The sequence below is a fragment of the Salvelinus sp. IW2-2015 genome, linkage group LG34 (genome assembly GCF_002910315.2).
Source record: "Salvelinus sp. IW2-2015 linkage group LG34, ASM291031v2, whole genome shotgun sequence".
In the NCBI taxonomy this organism is placed as follows: domain Eukaryota; kingdom Metazoa; phylum Chordata; class Actinopteri; order Salmoniformes; family Salmonidae; genus Salvelinus; species Salvelinus sp. IW2-2015.
Genome location: NC_036873.1, coordinates 8,246,466 through 8,258,109, shown reverse-complemented (window position 1 = coordinate 8,258,109; position 11,644 = coordinate 8,246,466). Strand labels below are relative to the sequence as shown.

At 42.4% G+C, this 11,644-nt stretch overlaps 1 protein-coding gene across 1 annotated transcript in view; it reads left to right on the top strand.

Annotated features, from left to right (window-relative positions):
- Nucleotides 1-11,644, top strand: part of LOC111958340 (F-box only protein 41-like) — a 110,062-nt gene that overhangs the window by 42,521 nt on the left and 55,897 nt on the right. The window lies entirely within an intron of this gene.

The window sequence follows — 11,644 nt, the reverse complement described above, 5'->3', positions numbered from 1 at the left end:
GTACCACTATTATTGATAACCCACCTCATCTCTCACCGCGCCCTCTCCCCATAGGGCATCAACCGACCTCTCTCCGTATTGATACTGCTGCTACACGTAAATCAAACGGAGTTCGAATATCCTATCTTTTTGTTTTTTAACTCACTATCTTCTAGAACTCTCGTCTTAAACAAAAAAGTCACTGCAACTGGGACTTTTGTCCTTTTTTACAAGATCTCGCAGGGGAAATACCCTCACTAGGGACCTATCCGATAAGGAACCTACCCTTCACTTATATTATAATTGGAACTAGCCTACCTTGGTTGTTGCCAGCTCTGTTCCACTGATCTGGATTCTTTGGTTTGACTACAAATCGTGGTGAATCCTGCCGACAACGCCATCTGTTAGGTTCTTATTTTTCAGAGTAAATAACTCCGGACACTAGATAAGCTTTAACCAAGTGTAATTCTTCCCAAAGGTTCTGTACAGCTGTAATTCAGAGAACCCAACATTTCTCCCATCACAGATATATATATCCCACCTAAGACACTCCTCCTTCTCTCCAATCCTTACATCTTATGGTTCGACAGGAAGAGGGTAACAGGATACTAAACCCTTATTACTCCCTTCAGGGGATCTGACCTGACCTCCTGACCTCAACCCCTCCTTCACCTAATCCACAGATGTCCATCTGTCTCCCCTGTATCAACACGTTGCTCTCCTCCCGTCCACCCAACACATTCCAAAGCCGTCTGTCTTTCAACAGAGAACCATTCACTTCTGACATAAAACCCATTCTTTCTCACTATTCTATGCTTCTTCTCGATCATTCATTTAATATCTCAATGTTCAAAATGTCGAATTCAAATTCAAAGAGTCCTCCTCTGGGCAAATACATTTTGAATAGATACTTCAGTGTCCCAAGGGCAGTTCAGGCAGTGAACAGGGATTCTTATCATGAAGAACGTGTTTGTTTTTGTTGATGGCTTTGGGTGTATTTATGTTTGTCCAATATGTGTTGCGCTGTATGTTATTTGTTCTATATTGTGTTTGGTTGTTGATGTATTTTTATGAAATTGTACATGCGAGCCCCTCGCAAGAGACACCGGTCTCAATGGTGACTCCCTGATTTTTAAACGAAGCGAAATGAAAAGGATTGGCATTGTACGTTTAGCTCGGCTAGCAGTAGTGACGCATTGGAACGTTAATAGAAGAGGCACACAGAGCATCATTCCACAGTGTAGGATGTTAAAGCAACCCTCCCTCTTTCTGTCTGTCCTTATCCTTACCACTCCCTCCCTCCCTCTTACTCAGCAGTTAGTCTGCTTATCAGTGTAGGATGTTAAAGCAACCCCTTCCTCTTTCTGTCTGTCCTTATCCTTACCACTCCCTCCTCTGACTCAGCAGTTAGTCTGCTTATCAGTGTAGGATGTTAAAGCAACCCCTTCCTCTTTCTGTCTGTCCTTATCCTTACCACTCCCTCCTCTGACTCAGCAGTTAGTCTGCTTATCAGTGTAGGATGTTAAAGCAACCCCTTCCTCTTTCTGTCTGTCCTTATCCTTACCACTTCCTCCTTCTGACTCAGCAGTTAGTCTGCTTATCAGTGTAGGATGTTTAAAGCAACCCTTCCTCTTTCTGTCTGTCCTTATCCTTACCATCCCTCCTCTGACTCAGCAGTTAGTCTGCTTATCAGTGTAGGATGTTAAAGCAACCCCTTCCTCTTTCTGTCTGTCCTTATCCTTACCACTTCCTACTCTGACTCAGCAGTTAGTCTGCTTATCAGTGTAGGATGTTAAAGCAACCCCTTCCTCTTCTGTCTGTCCTTATCCTTACCACTTCCTCCTCTGACTCAGCAGTTAGTCTGCTTATCAGTTAGGATGTTAAAGCAACCCCTTCCTCTTTCTGTCTGTCCTTTATCCTTACCACTTCCTCCTCTGACTCAGCAGTTAGTCTGCTTATCAGTGTAGGATGTTAAACAACCCCTTCCTCTTTCTGTCTGTCCTTATCCTTACCACTTCCTCCCTGCCTCCTTCTGACTCAGCAGTTAGTCTGCTTATCAGGGCTAGATAATATGTTGGCTGTCTGCGGACGGGACGGATAGATAGATACTGTCTAGAGAGCTAGGCCTGGGATGTCATCATGGCCACATTACTGCCATAGCACCGGACATACCAATAGCACATGCACACAGTGTGCACACGGCTTTAATGTGGGGACCAAACAATTGATTCCCATTCAAAATCCTATTTTCCCTAAACCTAACCCTAAGCCTAAAATAGCCTTTTTCCTCTGGGAGTGGCGAAATGTCTCCACTGTCCGAATTTTCCTTATTTTTATATCCTTGTGAGGACTTCTGGTCCACACAAGGATAGTAAAAACAAACACACACACACACACACACACACACACACACACACACACACACACACACACACACACACACACACACACACACCACACACACACACCACACACAACACACACACACACACACACATACCCAGCCTGCCAGTGTCAGTATGAGAGAGAGGCCCAAGTCCAACATCTCAGGCATTATGAGATGGGACTATCCCAACACAGTGGTACTAAGACTCAAAATTTGAAAGGTTTTAAAGTTTGTTTTGTATTTAAAAAAAAAAAAAAAATTCCCTTGGTTATCTTGGTTGATATACATACCTCTCTCTCTTTTTCAAGATCTTGTTTTCCAGCCTCCTTATTTAATGCATCATTAACTTGCTTTTTATAAAGTGTGTGTCTGTGTGTGTCTGCCAAATGACTATTCGTCATTGTAAGAGGAGTGAATATCCTGTCGCTAAGGCACCCTCTACAAAGGTCATAGACACAACTACCATTTGTCCGAGTTGTTTTGACTTAGTCAGCTATGCCAAAGACATTGGTGGTGTACCCTATTCCCTATGTACTGAACTACTTTTGACAAGGGCCCCAATTTCATACAAAAATGCACTACTTTTTTGACCAGAGCCCTATGGTCCTTGGTTCAAAAGTAGTGCACTACATAGGGCCTAGGGTGCCATTTGGGACGCATCCATTGGCTCTCCTTGCTTGGAAGAAAGCTGGCAACTCAACAGTGAGGTCTTTCTGACTGAAATGTAGGCTAGCCGCAGAGATTGAAAAAGCGTATCACAGACTGAATGTTCAGGGTAAGCCGCGAAGATGGCCAATTCATCATGTAGTAAAGTTGACACACGGTGCTAATAAGATGGGCGCGTGCACTTCTTTGCTAGGTAGCGTGAATGGAGTAAATTGTCTACTTTCGTTATGAATTGTCATTTTAGTGTATTGGGATAATACGTAATGCTTTTGGCACGTTGATGTATCCACATTAAAATAAGAATAAAAAAAACGACATCCTCATTGTGGATATTTAAAGAGTATGGAGGCAGCATGTACCCTTTGATAACACTATCATTTACACCCTAATATTAAGATACACAGTGGGGTTGTAGAGGTGTGACAAAAAAAGTGACCCACCAAATCTAGTCGACTTTGCCACCTAATTTGTGGCAAGTTCTCCCACTTACAAAAGATGAGAGAGGCCTAGCCTTAGATTTTCACCGTCATCAAGTAAGAGAGGACTAAACACTTTCCCCAAACTATGACAGCACAAATATGAGAAAAAAAACAATCAGAAAATCACATGTAGTGATTTTTTATGAATAGAGAGGAGGCCCAAGTCCAACATCTCAGGCATTATGAGATGGGACTATCCCAACACAGTGGTACTAAGACTCAAATTTGAAAGGTTTTAAAGTTTGTTTTGTATTTAAAAAAAAAAAAAAAAATTCCCTTGGTTTATCTTGGTTGATATACTACCTCTCTCTCTTTTTCAAGATCTTGTTGTTCCAGCCTCCTTATTTAGATGCATGCATTAACTTGCTTTGTATAAAGTGTGTGTCTGTGTGTGTCTGCCAAATGACTATGTCGTCATTGTAAGAGGGATGAATATCCTGTCGCTAAGGCACCCTCTACAAAGGTCATAGACACAACTACCATTTGTCCGAGTTGTTTTGACTTAGTCAGCTATGCCAAAGACATTGGTGGTGTACCCTATTCCCTATGTACTGAACTACTTTTGACAAGGGCCCCAATTTCATACAAAATGCACWACTTTTTTGACCAGAGCCCTATGGTCCTTGGTTCAAAAGTAGTGCACTACATAGGGCCTAGGGTGCCATTTGGGACGCATCCATTGGCTCTCCTTGCTTGGAAGAAAAGCTGGCAACTCAACAGTGAGGTCTTTCTGACTGAAATGTAGGCTAGCCGCAGAGATGGAAAAAGCGTATCACAGACTGAATGTTCAGGGTAAGCCGCAAAGATGACTCAGCAGTGTAGTTGACCACGGCTAAAAGATGGCCGCTGCTTCTTCTGAGCGTGATGGGAGGTGTACAAGTTGTCGTATGAAATGATAATTTTAGTGTATTGGGAATGTTGCTTTTGSACGTGGTTTCCACATAAAATAATAAAATATATGGGCCTAATATACAGTGGGGGGAAAAAGTATTTAGTCAGCCACCAATTGTGCAAGTTCTCCCACTTAAAAAGATGAGAGAGAGGCCTGTAATTTTCATCGTAGGTACACTTCAACTATGACAGACAAAATGAGAAGAAAAAAAATCCAGAAAATCACATTGTAGGATTTTTWATGAATTTATTTGCAAATTATGTTGGAAAATAAGTATTTGGTCACCTACAAACAAGCAAGAGAGCTGTCAAAGGACACCAGAAACAAAATTGTAGACCTGCACCAGGCTGGGAAGACTGAATCTGCAATAGGTAAGCAGCTTAGTTGAAGAAATCAACTGTGGGAGCAATTATAGGAAATGGAAGACATACAAGACCACTGATAATCTCCCTCGATCTGGGGCTCCAGCAAGATCTCACCCCGTGGGGTCAAAATGATCACAAGAACGGTGAGCAAAAATCCCAGAACCACACGGGGGGACCTAGTGAATGACCTGCAGAGAGCTGGGACCAAAGAACAAAGCCTACCATCAGTAACACACTACGCCGCCAGGGACTCAAATCCTGCAGTGCCAGACGTGTCCCCTGCTTAAGCCAGTACATGTCCAGGCCCGTCTGAAGTTTGCTAGAGAGCATTTGGATGATCCAGAAGAAGATTGGGAGAATGTCATATGGTCAGATGAAACCAAAATAACTTTTTGGTAAAAACTCAACTCGTCGTGTTTGGAGGACAAAGAATGCTGAGTTGCATCCAAAGAACACCATACTACTGTGAAGCATGGGGGTGGAAACATCATGCTTTGGGGCTGTTTTTCTGCCAAAGGGACCAGGAGACTGATCCGTGTAAGGAAAGAATGAATGGATGAGTGGTGGCCTTGAAGCATGAAAATGAAACGTGGCTGGTCTTTCAGCATGACAATGATCCCAAACACACTGCCCGGGCAACGAAGGAGTGGCTTCGTAAGAAGCATTTCAAGGTCCTGGAGTGGCCTAGCCAGTCTCCAGATCTCAACCCCATAGAAAATCTTGGAGGGAGTTGAAAGTCCGTGTTGCCCAGCAACAGCCCCAAAACATCACTGCTCTAGAGGAGATCTGCATGGAGGAATGGGCCAAAAATACCAGCAACAGTGTGTTGAAAACCTTGTGAAGACTTACAGAAACGTTTTACCTCTTCATTGCCAACATAGGTATATAAACAAGTATTGAGATAACTTTTGTTATTGACCAAATACTTTATTTCACCAATATATTTGCAAATAAAATTCATTAAAAAATCGTGATTTCTGGATTTTGTTTCTTCGTCACTTCTTGCTCTGTCTAGAATTGAACTGATACCTATACTGTAAATACTACGGCCACTCTCTTCATCTTTTATAGTGGGAGTAACTTGCCGCAAGATGGTGCTGTACCTAAATCACTTTTTTGCCCCACTGTAAGTGTTGTTATTAGATTCTCCTTGTTAAGGAAGGTATAATTTTCTACACAACCACGAATGCTAATGGTGTATTCAATCAAAACTCAACCATTTATAGAATAGGCAAGCAGAGCAACATCCTCTTTATTTCCTCAACACAGTCAGCCACTATAGGCCTAAAATAGGCTATTTTAGACTAATTTGCGATAACATAAATAATTTCAGGGTTACGCAACTACAGTTTTGCCTCAGGACAAAAATTGAATGGGATATGTAGTTAAGCTAAGCCATCCCAGTAATTTCAATGTTTCGTCACGGTTCTAATAGTGTGTGTGTGTGTGTGTGTGTGTGTGTGTGTTAATAGACTCACAGATCAGAATTGAAAACCAAGGCATTTTTTTTCTCTTAAGATGCTCCCTGCCATAATTACTATTTATTTATTCATTTTCATATATATATATGCGCTTCGCAACTCATTAAGCTAACTCATGGTGCCAGGAAATCAGGAAGAGGGATGTTCTTTTTATAACCCACTATGATCTTATCAAGTAAAGGCAGAAGATTGCCCAAGTCATTTGCATTGTAATGCCAGCGCTGGGCTTTGATTGGGTAAATGAAATAGCCTGGGCCTTGTCAGTGTGAGCAGTGATGATTGGCTGTTCGTGCAGTGTTTACGCAGTTGATTGGATGGGAYAGTCATTAAACTCTTTTTGCTGTGATCTGACACGAAGGTCAAAAGACATGAGATGAAAGCCACAGGGGTTTGTTGTAGTAGTAGATAGCAGGGCAACTAGGGGCTTATTCAGACTGAAGAGCGTTGAAACGATGTCATTTCAAATGACATGACATGTACATAAACATTTCTACTTCCATTAGCAATGGAATGTCCCATGCTGAGAGAGGGGATCGGGGACATAGTGACCTGCTGTTCCAGCTCTACGGGTTAAATTTTTCACGAATATCATCATAGCCGTTAGCCAGTAAACATGCAAACGACGCAAGCAACTTTTCATCTAGCATATTACASTCTTGAATAACGCAACCATTCACAAGCATGTACAGACATTTTAAATGGTTGATTTCTTTTGGTCTATACACTCACGAATTTTAGCTGCAAGACAACAGCCAGTGGTGGAGCCACTGCTAACATTTGCTTCATCAAATAACTTGATGTGTACTTTTACCCGTCTCAGAGGAATGTAAAAGTGCAGTAATGTTATCATACGATAACTCATATTCATACGATAACTCACTCATATTACACAGAGCTAGCTAGCAAGCTAAACAAAATGTCTGCATCCTCCTCACACACTACTACTACTACTACTACTACTACTACTACTACTGCTACACGGATAGAAGAATGAGACAGATATTTTACTGGGTGTAAATGGTGGCGAGAGGAAGCCCAGTGGGAGAAAATCTAATCAAATTTGATTTGTCACTTGCACCGAATACTACAGGTGTAGACCTTACAGTGAAATGCTTACTTACAAGCCCTTAAACAACAATGCAATTTTAAGAAAAAGTAAGAAATAAAAGTAAGAAAGTATTAAAGAGCAGCAGTAAAATAACAATAGCGAGGCAATATACAGGAGGTAACGGTGACAGAGTCAATGTGCGGGGGCACTGGTTAATTGAGGTAATATGTACATGTAGGTAGAGTTATTAAAGTGACTATGCATAGATAATAACAGAGTAGCAGCAGCGTAGAAGGGGGGGGATGCAATGCAAATAGTTTGGGTAGCCATTTGATTAGATGTTCAGGAGTCTTATGGCTTGGGGGTAGAAGCTGTTTAAAAGCCTCGTGCACCTAAACGTGGCGCTCCGGTACCGCTTGCCGTGCGGTAGCAGAGAGAGAGCAGTCTATGACTAGGGTGGCTGGAGTCTTTGACAATTTTTAGGGCCTTCCTCTGACACCGCCTGGTATAGAGGTCCTGGACGGCAGGAAGCTTGGCCTCGGTGATGTACTGGACCGTACGCAGTACCCTCTGTAGTGCCTTGCGGTCGGAGGCCGAGCAGTTGCCATAACAGGCAGTGATGCAACCCATCTCATCTGGATGCACCTCAGATTTGTGCCTTGACAGGCATCAGTAGAGCACACCATGTTGAGCATGGCTGAAGGGACACACATGCCAATCTTTTCAGGTGTTTCACTTGAAGGGGGAATAGGTTAGGTTATTGTCGTGCCCATCGCTTTCACGCCTGGTCTGAGTGTTGTGGCTTGGATGCGCTATATATGTTGATGGTTGAAGTTGCTAGTGTACTCCAGTGGACGCAAGGAACATTGACCAGCGTGTATGTACATATCTCTGCTACCTACTATCAGCCCGCGTCTTCGCATTGAGAAAGGGGGTTGTCTCGTGTGTCCTCCTTTTCTCTGTAGTCCATATCCTCTCCTTTGTTCGATCACGTTATGAGGGAGAGTTGTTGTTCCTTGAACCACAACGGCCAGGTCTCTGACCTCCATTCCTATAAGGCTCGTCTCGTCGTTGTCCGGTGATCAGGCGTTAAACGCGCCTGTATTGTGTCAGTCCGCGGGTGGAACTTAATGATGGGGAGGTGTATGTGTCCCAGCTCATTGGTCACTCGGATGGAGTTGAACCTAGGCTGTCGAGTACTGCATGGTGTTTTCGCACAACTACTAGTTTTAATTTAGTGGCCTAGCCAGTCTCCAGGACCTAAGATCACGCATCAAAAATCCTCGCTCGGAGAGGGAGTCTAGAAGGTTCGAGTTGACCACCAAATCGTGAGCGCTCGAACTTAAGATGACTTGGATAAGGAATGCCAACAGAGTGAAGTGGAAGTACACTAGAAAATGCCCTCGCATCTGAGGATTTTGGTGCATACGACCGCTGGTGGCCAACTAAAAAAAACGTCTGAAACTCTGTGATTGGCCAACAAAGCGTGGTTTCAGTGCCACCTAACTTACTGCTCTGTAGAGTCAGTGTGTTGTGCAGATGGGAGGTGCAGATAGAATACCTTATTTCCACATCATTAAAGATGCGCAATATATGTAACATTTATAACATTTCGACATGTGTGTGTTCGTGCATTTTATGTTGGGTTATTCTGTATTGCTCACATGCTCTCAAAAATATAAATCTATCGCGCCTATTAAATTCAGTAGAACACTGGTGCGATCATCATATGTAGTGGCGCGCAAATCGTACAAAATAACTGATGCTAGGGGATCAAATAGCTTTTTCCCAGCATGCTTTACGAGTACATGAGCGCATTAAGTTACTTAGATAATATGCACATAATAACATAACAGTAACATCTATACATTACAATACATGAGCATTTGACAGAGAGAGAGGGTAGCATAGCAAGTGGAGGCTCCTCGAGAGAAGGGAGAATGGACGAATGCATCCTCCTCTGCTAGAGTGCATTACGAAAGTTTGCATATTAATAAGTCGAGAAACAAGAGAGAGTTACATCATAGATAGACTAGTAGTACTATCTGAGCTTGCGTAAACTAAATAGCGCTAAACTTAGTAATCGGCATAACCCAAGGCCTGATGATCTTCTATATGATTAAAACACTTTTTTTTACACAACATATAGAGACTGTGGGCTACTAGTCTGCCTCAAAAGCACCCTTGTTAGGCACAGCACGTCGTATATAGCTTGGAGGACAGCTTAGCTTTCAGGTTCCTCCTCGGGTATGTACTTTTAACTTTAATAGAAAACCTTAGAGAGTGCTTCATGGTTCTCACATCCTTTCGCAGTAGACGCTTACACGGTAAATTATATCGGGCAACGTGCATTGACAACTTCAGCATGAACTGACATGTTGTCCACCGCGCAGTCAAAGGGATCAGCAAGAATCTGAATCTCTAGTACTGCAGAAAGACATTCTATTAGCTATCTAGCCAGTAATAGCTAGCACTGCAGTGCAATAAACTGTGTTGAGTAGATTGATCACGAGAAAGAGGACATCTGGATAGTTCTGAACAGATATTGAACTAAATTATTATGTCTTCCAAAATCGAAGGAGTAAGCTAACGGCGAAGTAGCGGAAGGAGCTTAGAGGGAGAGAGTGGTCTTTCGCCACCTTACTTAGCTAAGCAATGTGGCTAGCTAGTTTAGACTTGTTCAAACGAGAGGGATGCTATGTAGTCTCATAGCCTGGCTATGACTATCCAATACAACTGGAACCTTCCAAGTCAAGTAAGCTTTTGTGTAAGTGCTAAACTGCTTACCCTGGGACTGTACAGCTGTTTTACTGGCCATAGAATTCGGTAAAGCGGGAATTACTATACGTGTTAGCTATGTGACTACTTTGAAAATGTTACTTTTAGCTAATATGGTGGCAATGATGTAGGCTGCTGTAGGCGTTATGATATGGGTTTAGCATGTTTTTTTTTTTTTGGCCCTTTGGTCACAATACAGCTGATGTGTTTGTACATTGACAGTCCACAAGCGAAGAACTTGCACCATAATTTAATACTCAATATAATTATCTCATGGCTAAATTTGCACCCTACCGTTCGTAAACCTTCATTCATAGGCTAGGTTGATAAGCAACCCAACGAATGCGGTAATCAGAGAACATTTGAATTATCAATTCACAAGTAGGGTCTTAAACCTATAGGTGTTAAGAGCATTTTACTGGGTGAACAGAAATATGAATTGACAGTCATCCTGGAGGAACCAATATGATAGTAATATAAATATTAGTTAATGGGGGAAAAATATTTGCTATATTAGATTTTTCCCTCATCTTTTAAAGGACTGAACTACTGATACATAGATGCATCACATTCATAACATGCATAGATCCATACATACATTCATATTATTTTTTAATTTGAGCCTTTATTTACTAGGCAAGGTTTTCAAGTTAAGAACAAATTCTATTTTCAATGATCTAGCCACTAAGAGACAGTGGTTAAATCTAGCCCTTTGTCAGCACGAGCACGAACTGACAGATTTTTTACCTTTTGTCAGCTTTCGTTGAGGAATAGATACGATCTCTGCAACCTTCGGTTACAAGTCGGAGAATACTCTGCTCTAAAAACACTGGGAGGCTATCTTGCCCGAGCCCATACATACATACATACATACATACAATACATACAATACATACTACATACATAATACATACATACATACATACATACATACATACATATCATACTAGACATACATATCATACATACATACATGGTAGGAGCGCTCAACTTGTCCCTGTTTCTCACCTTACTTTCGTCTACCCAACCACAATTCGCTGGCAGTAAGGCCTCAGTTAACTCCCCAAGGTTTGATTTATGCCCACAACAACCCCAGCACCAGGGTGGAACTGGAGTGGAAATGACTTAAGCCCCTCGTGCAGACATCAAAAGCCACTCTCAAATGTGGCTGCAATCTGAATTTTTCAGTACATAAGGTATTTTCATCTAAGGTATTTCATGCTCATGTTCCCTCAAGACACAACACATGGGGAAGGGAGGGCGGAAGGGAGGAGGGGCGAATTACAATATGTCTCACCCGATGTGATGCTGCTGCTAACTAGTGGAAACAGGCTTGTTTCTGGTGTCAAGCGAGGCAGCATGGAGTGAAAGCGTTACTGACTGTCGGGGTTAGGAGAGCAACAGTGTCTTAAGAGCGGTGGGTTTGGCATTTGCACACACACGCATACGTGACCTACACACACTCACACTACACACCACACATCCACGACAACACACATGCGTTTTGTCAGAGACCACCACACCACACAGACACCACACAATCTCTCTCACACAACAACGGAGTGTCATT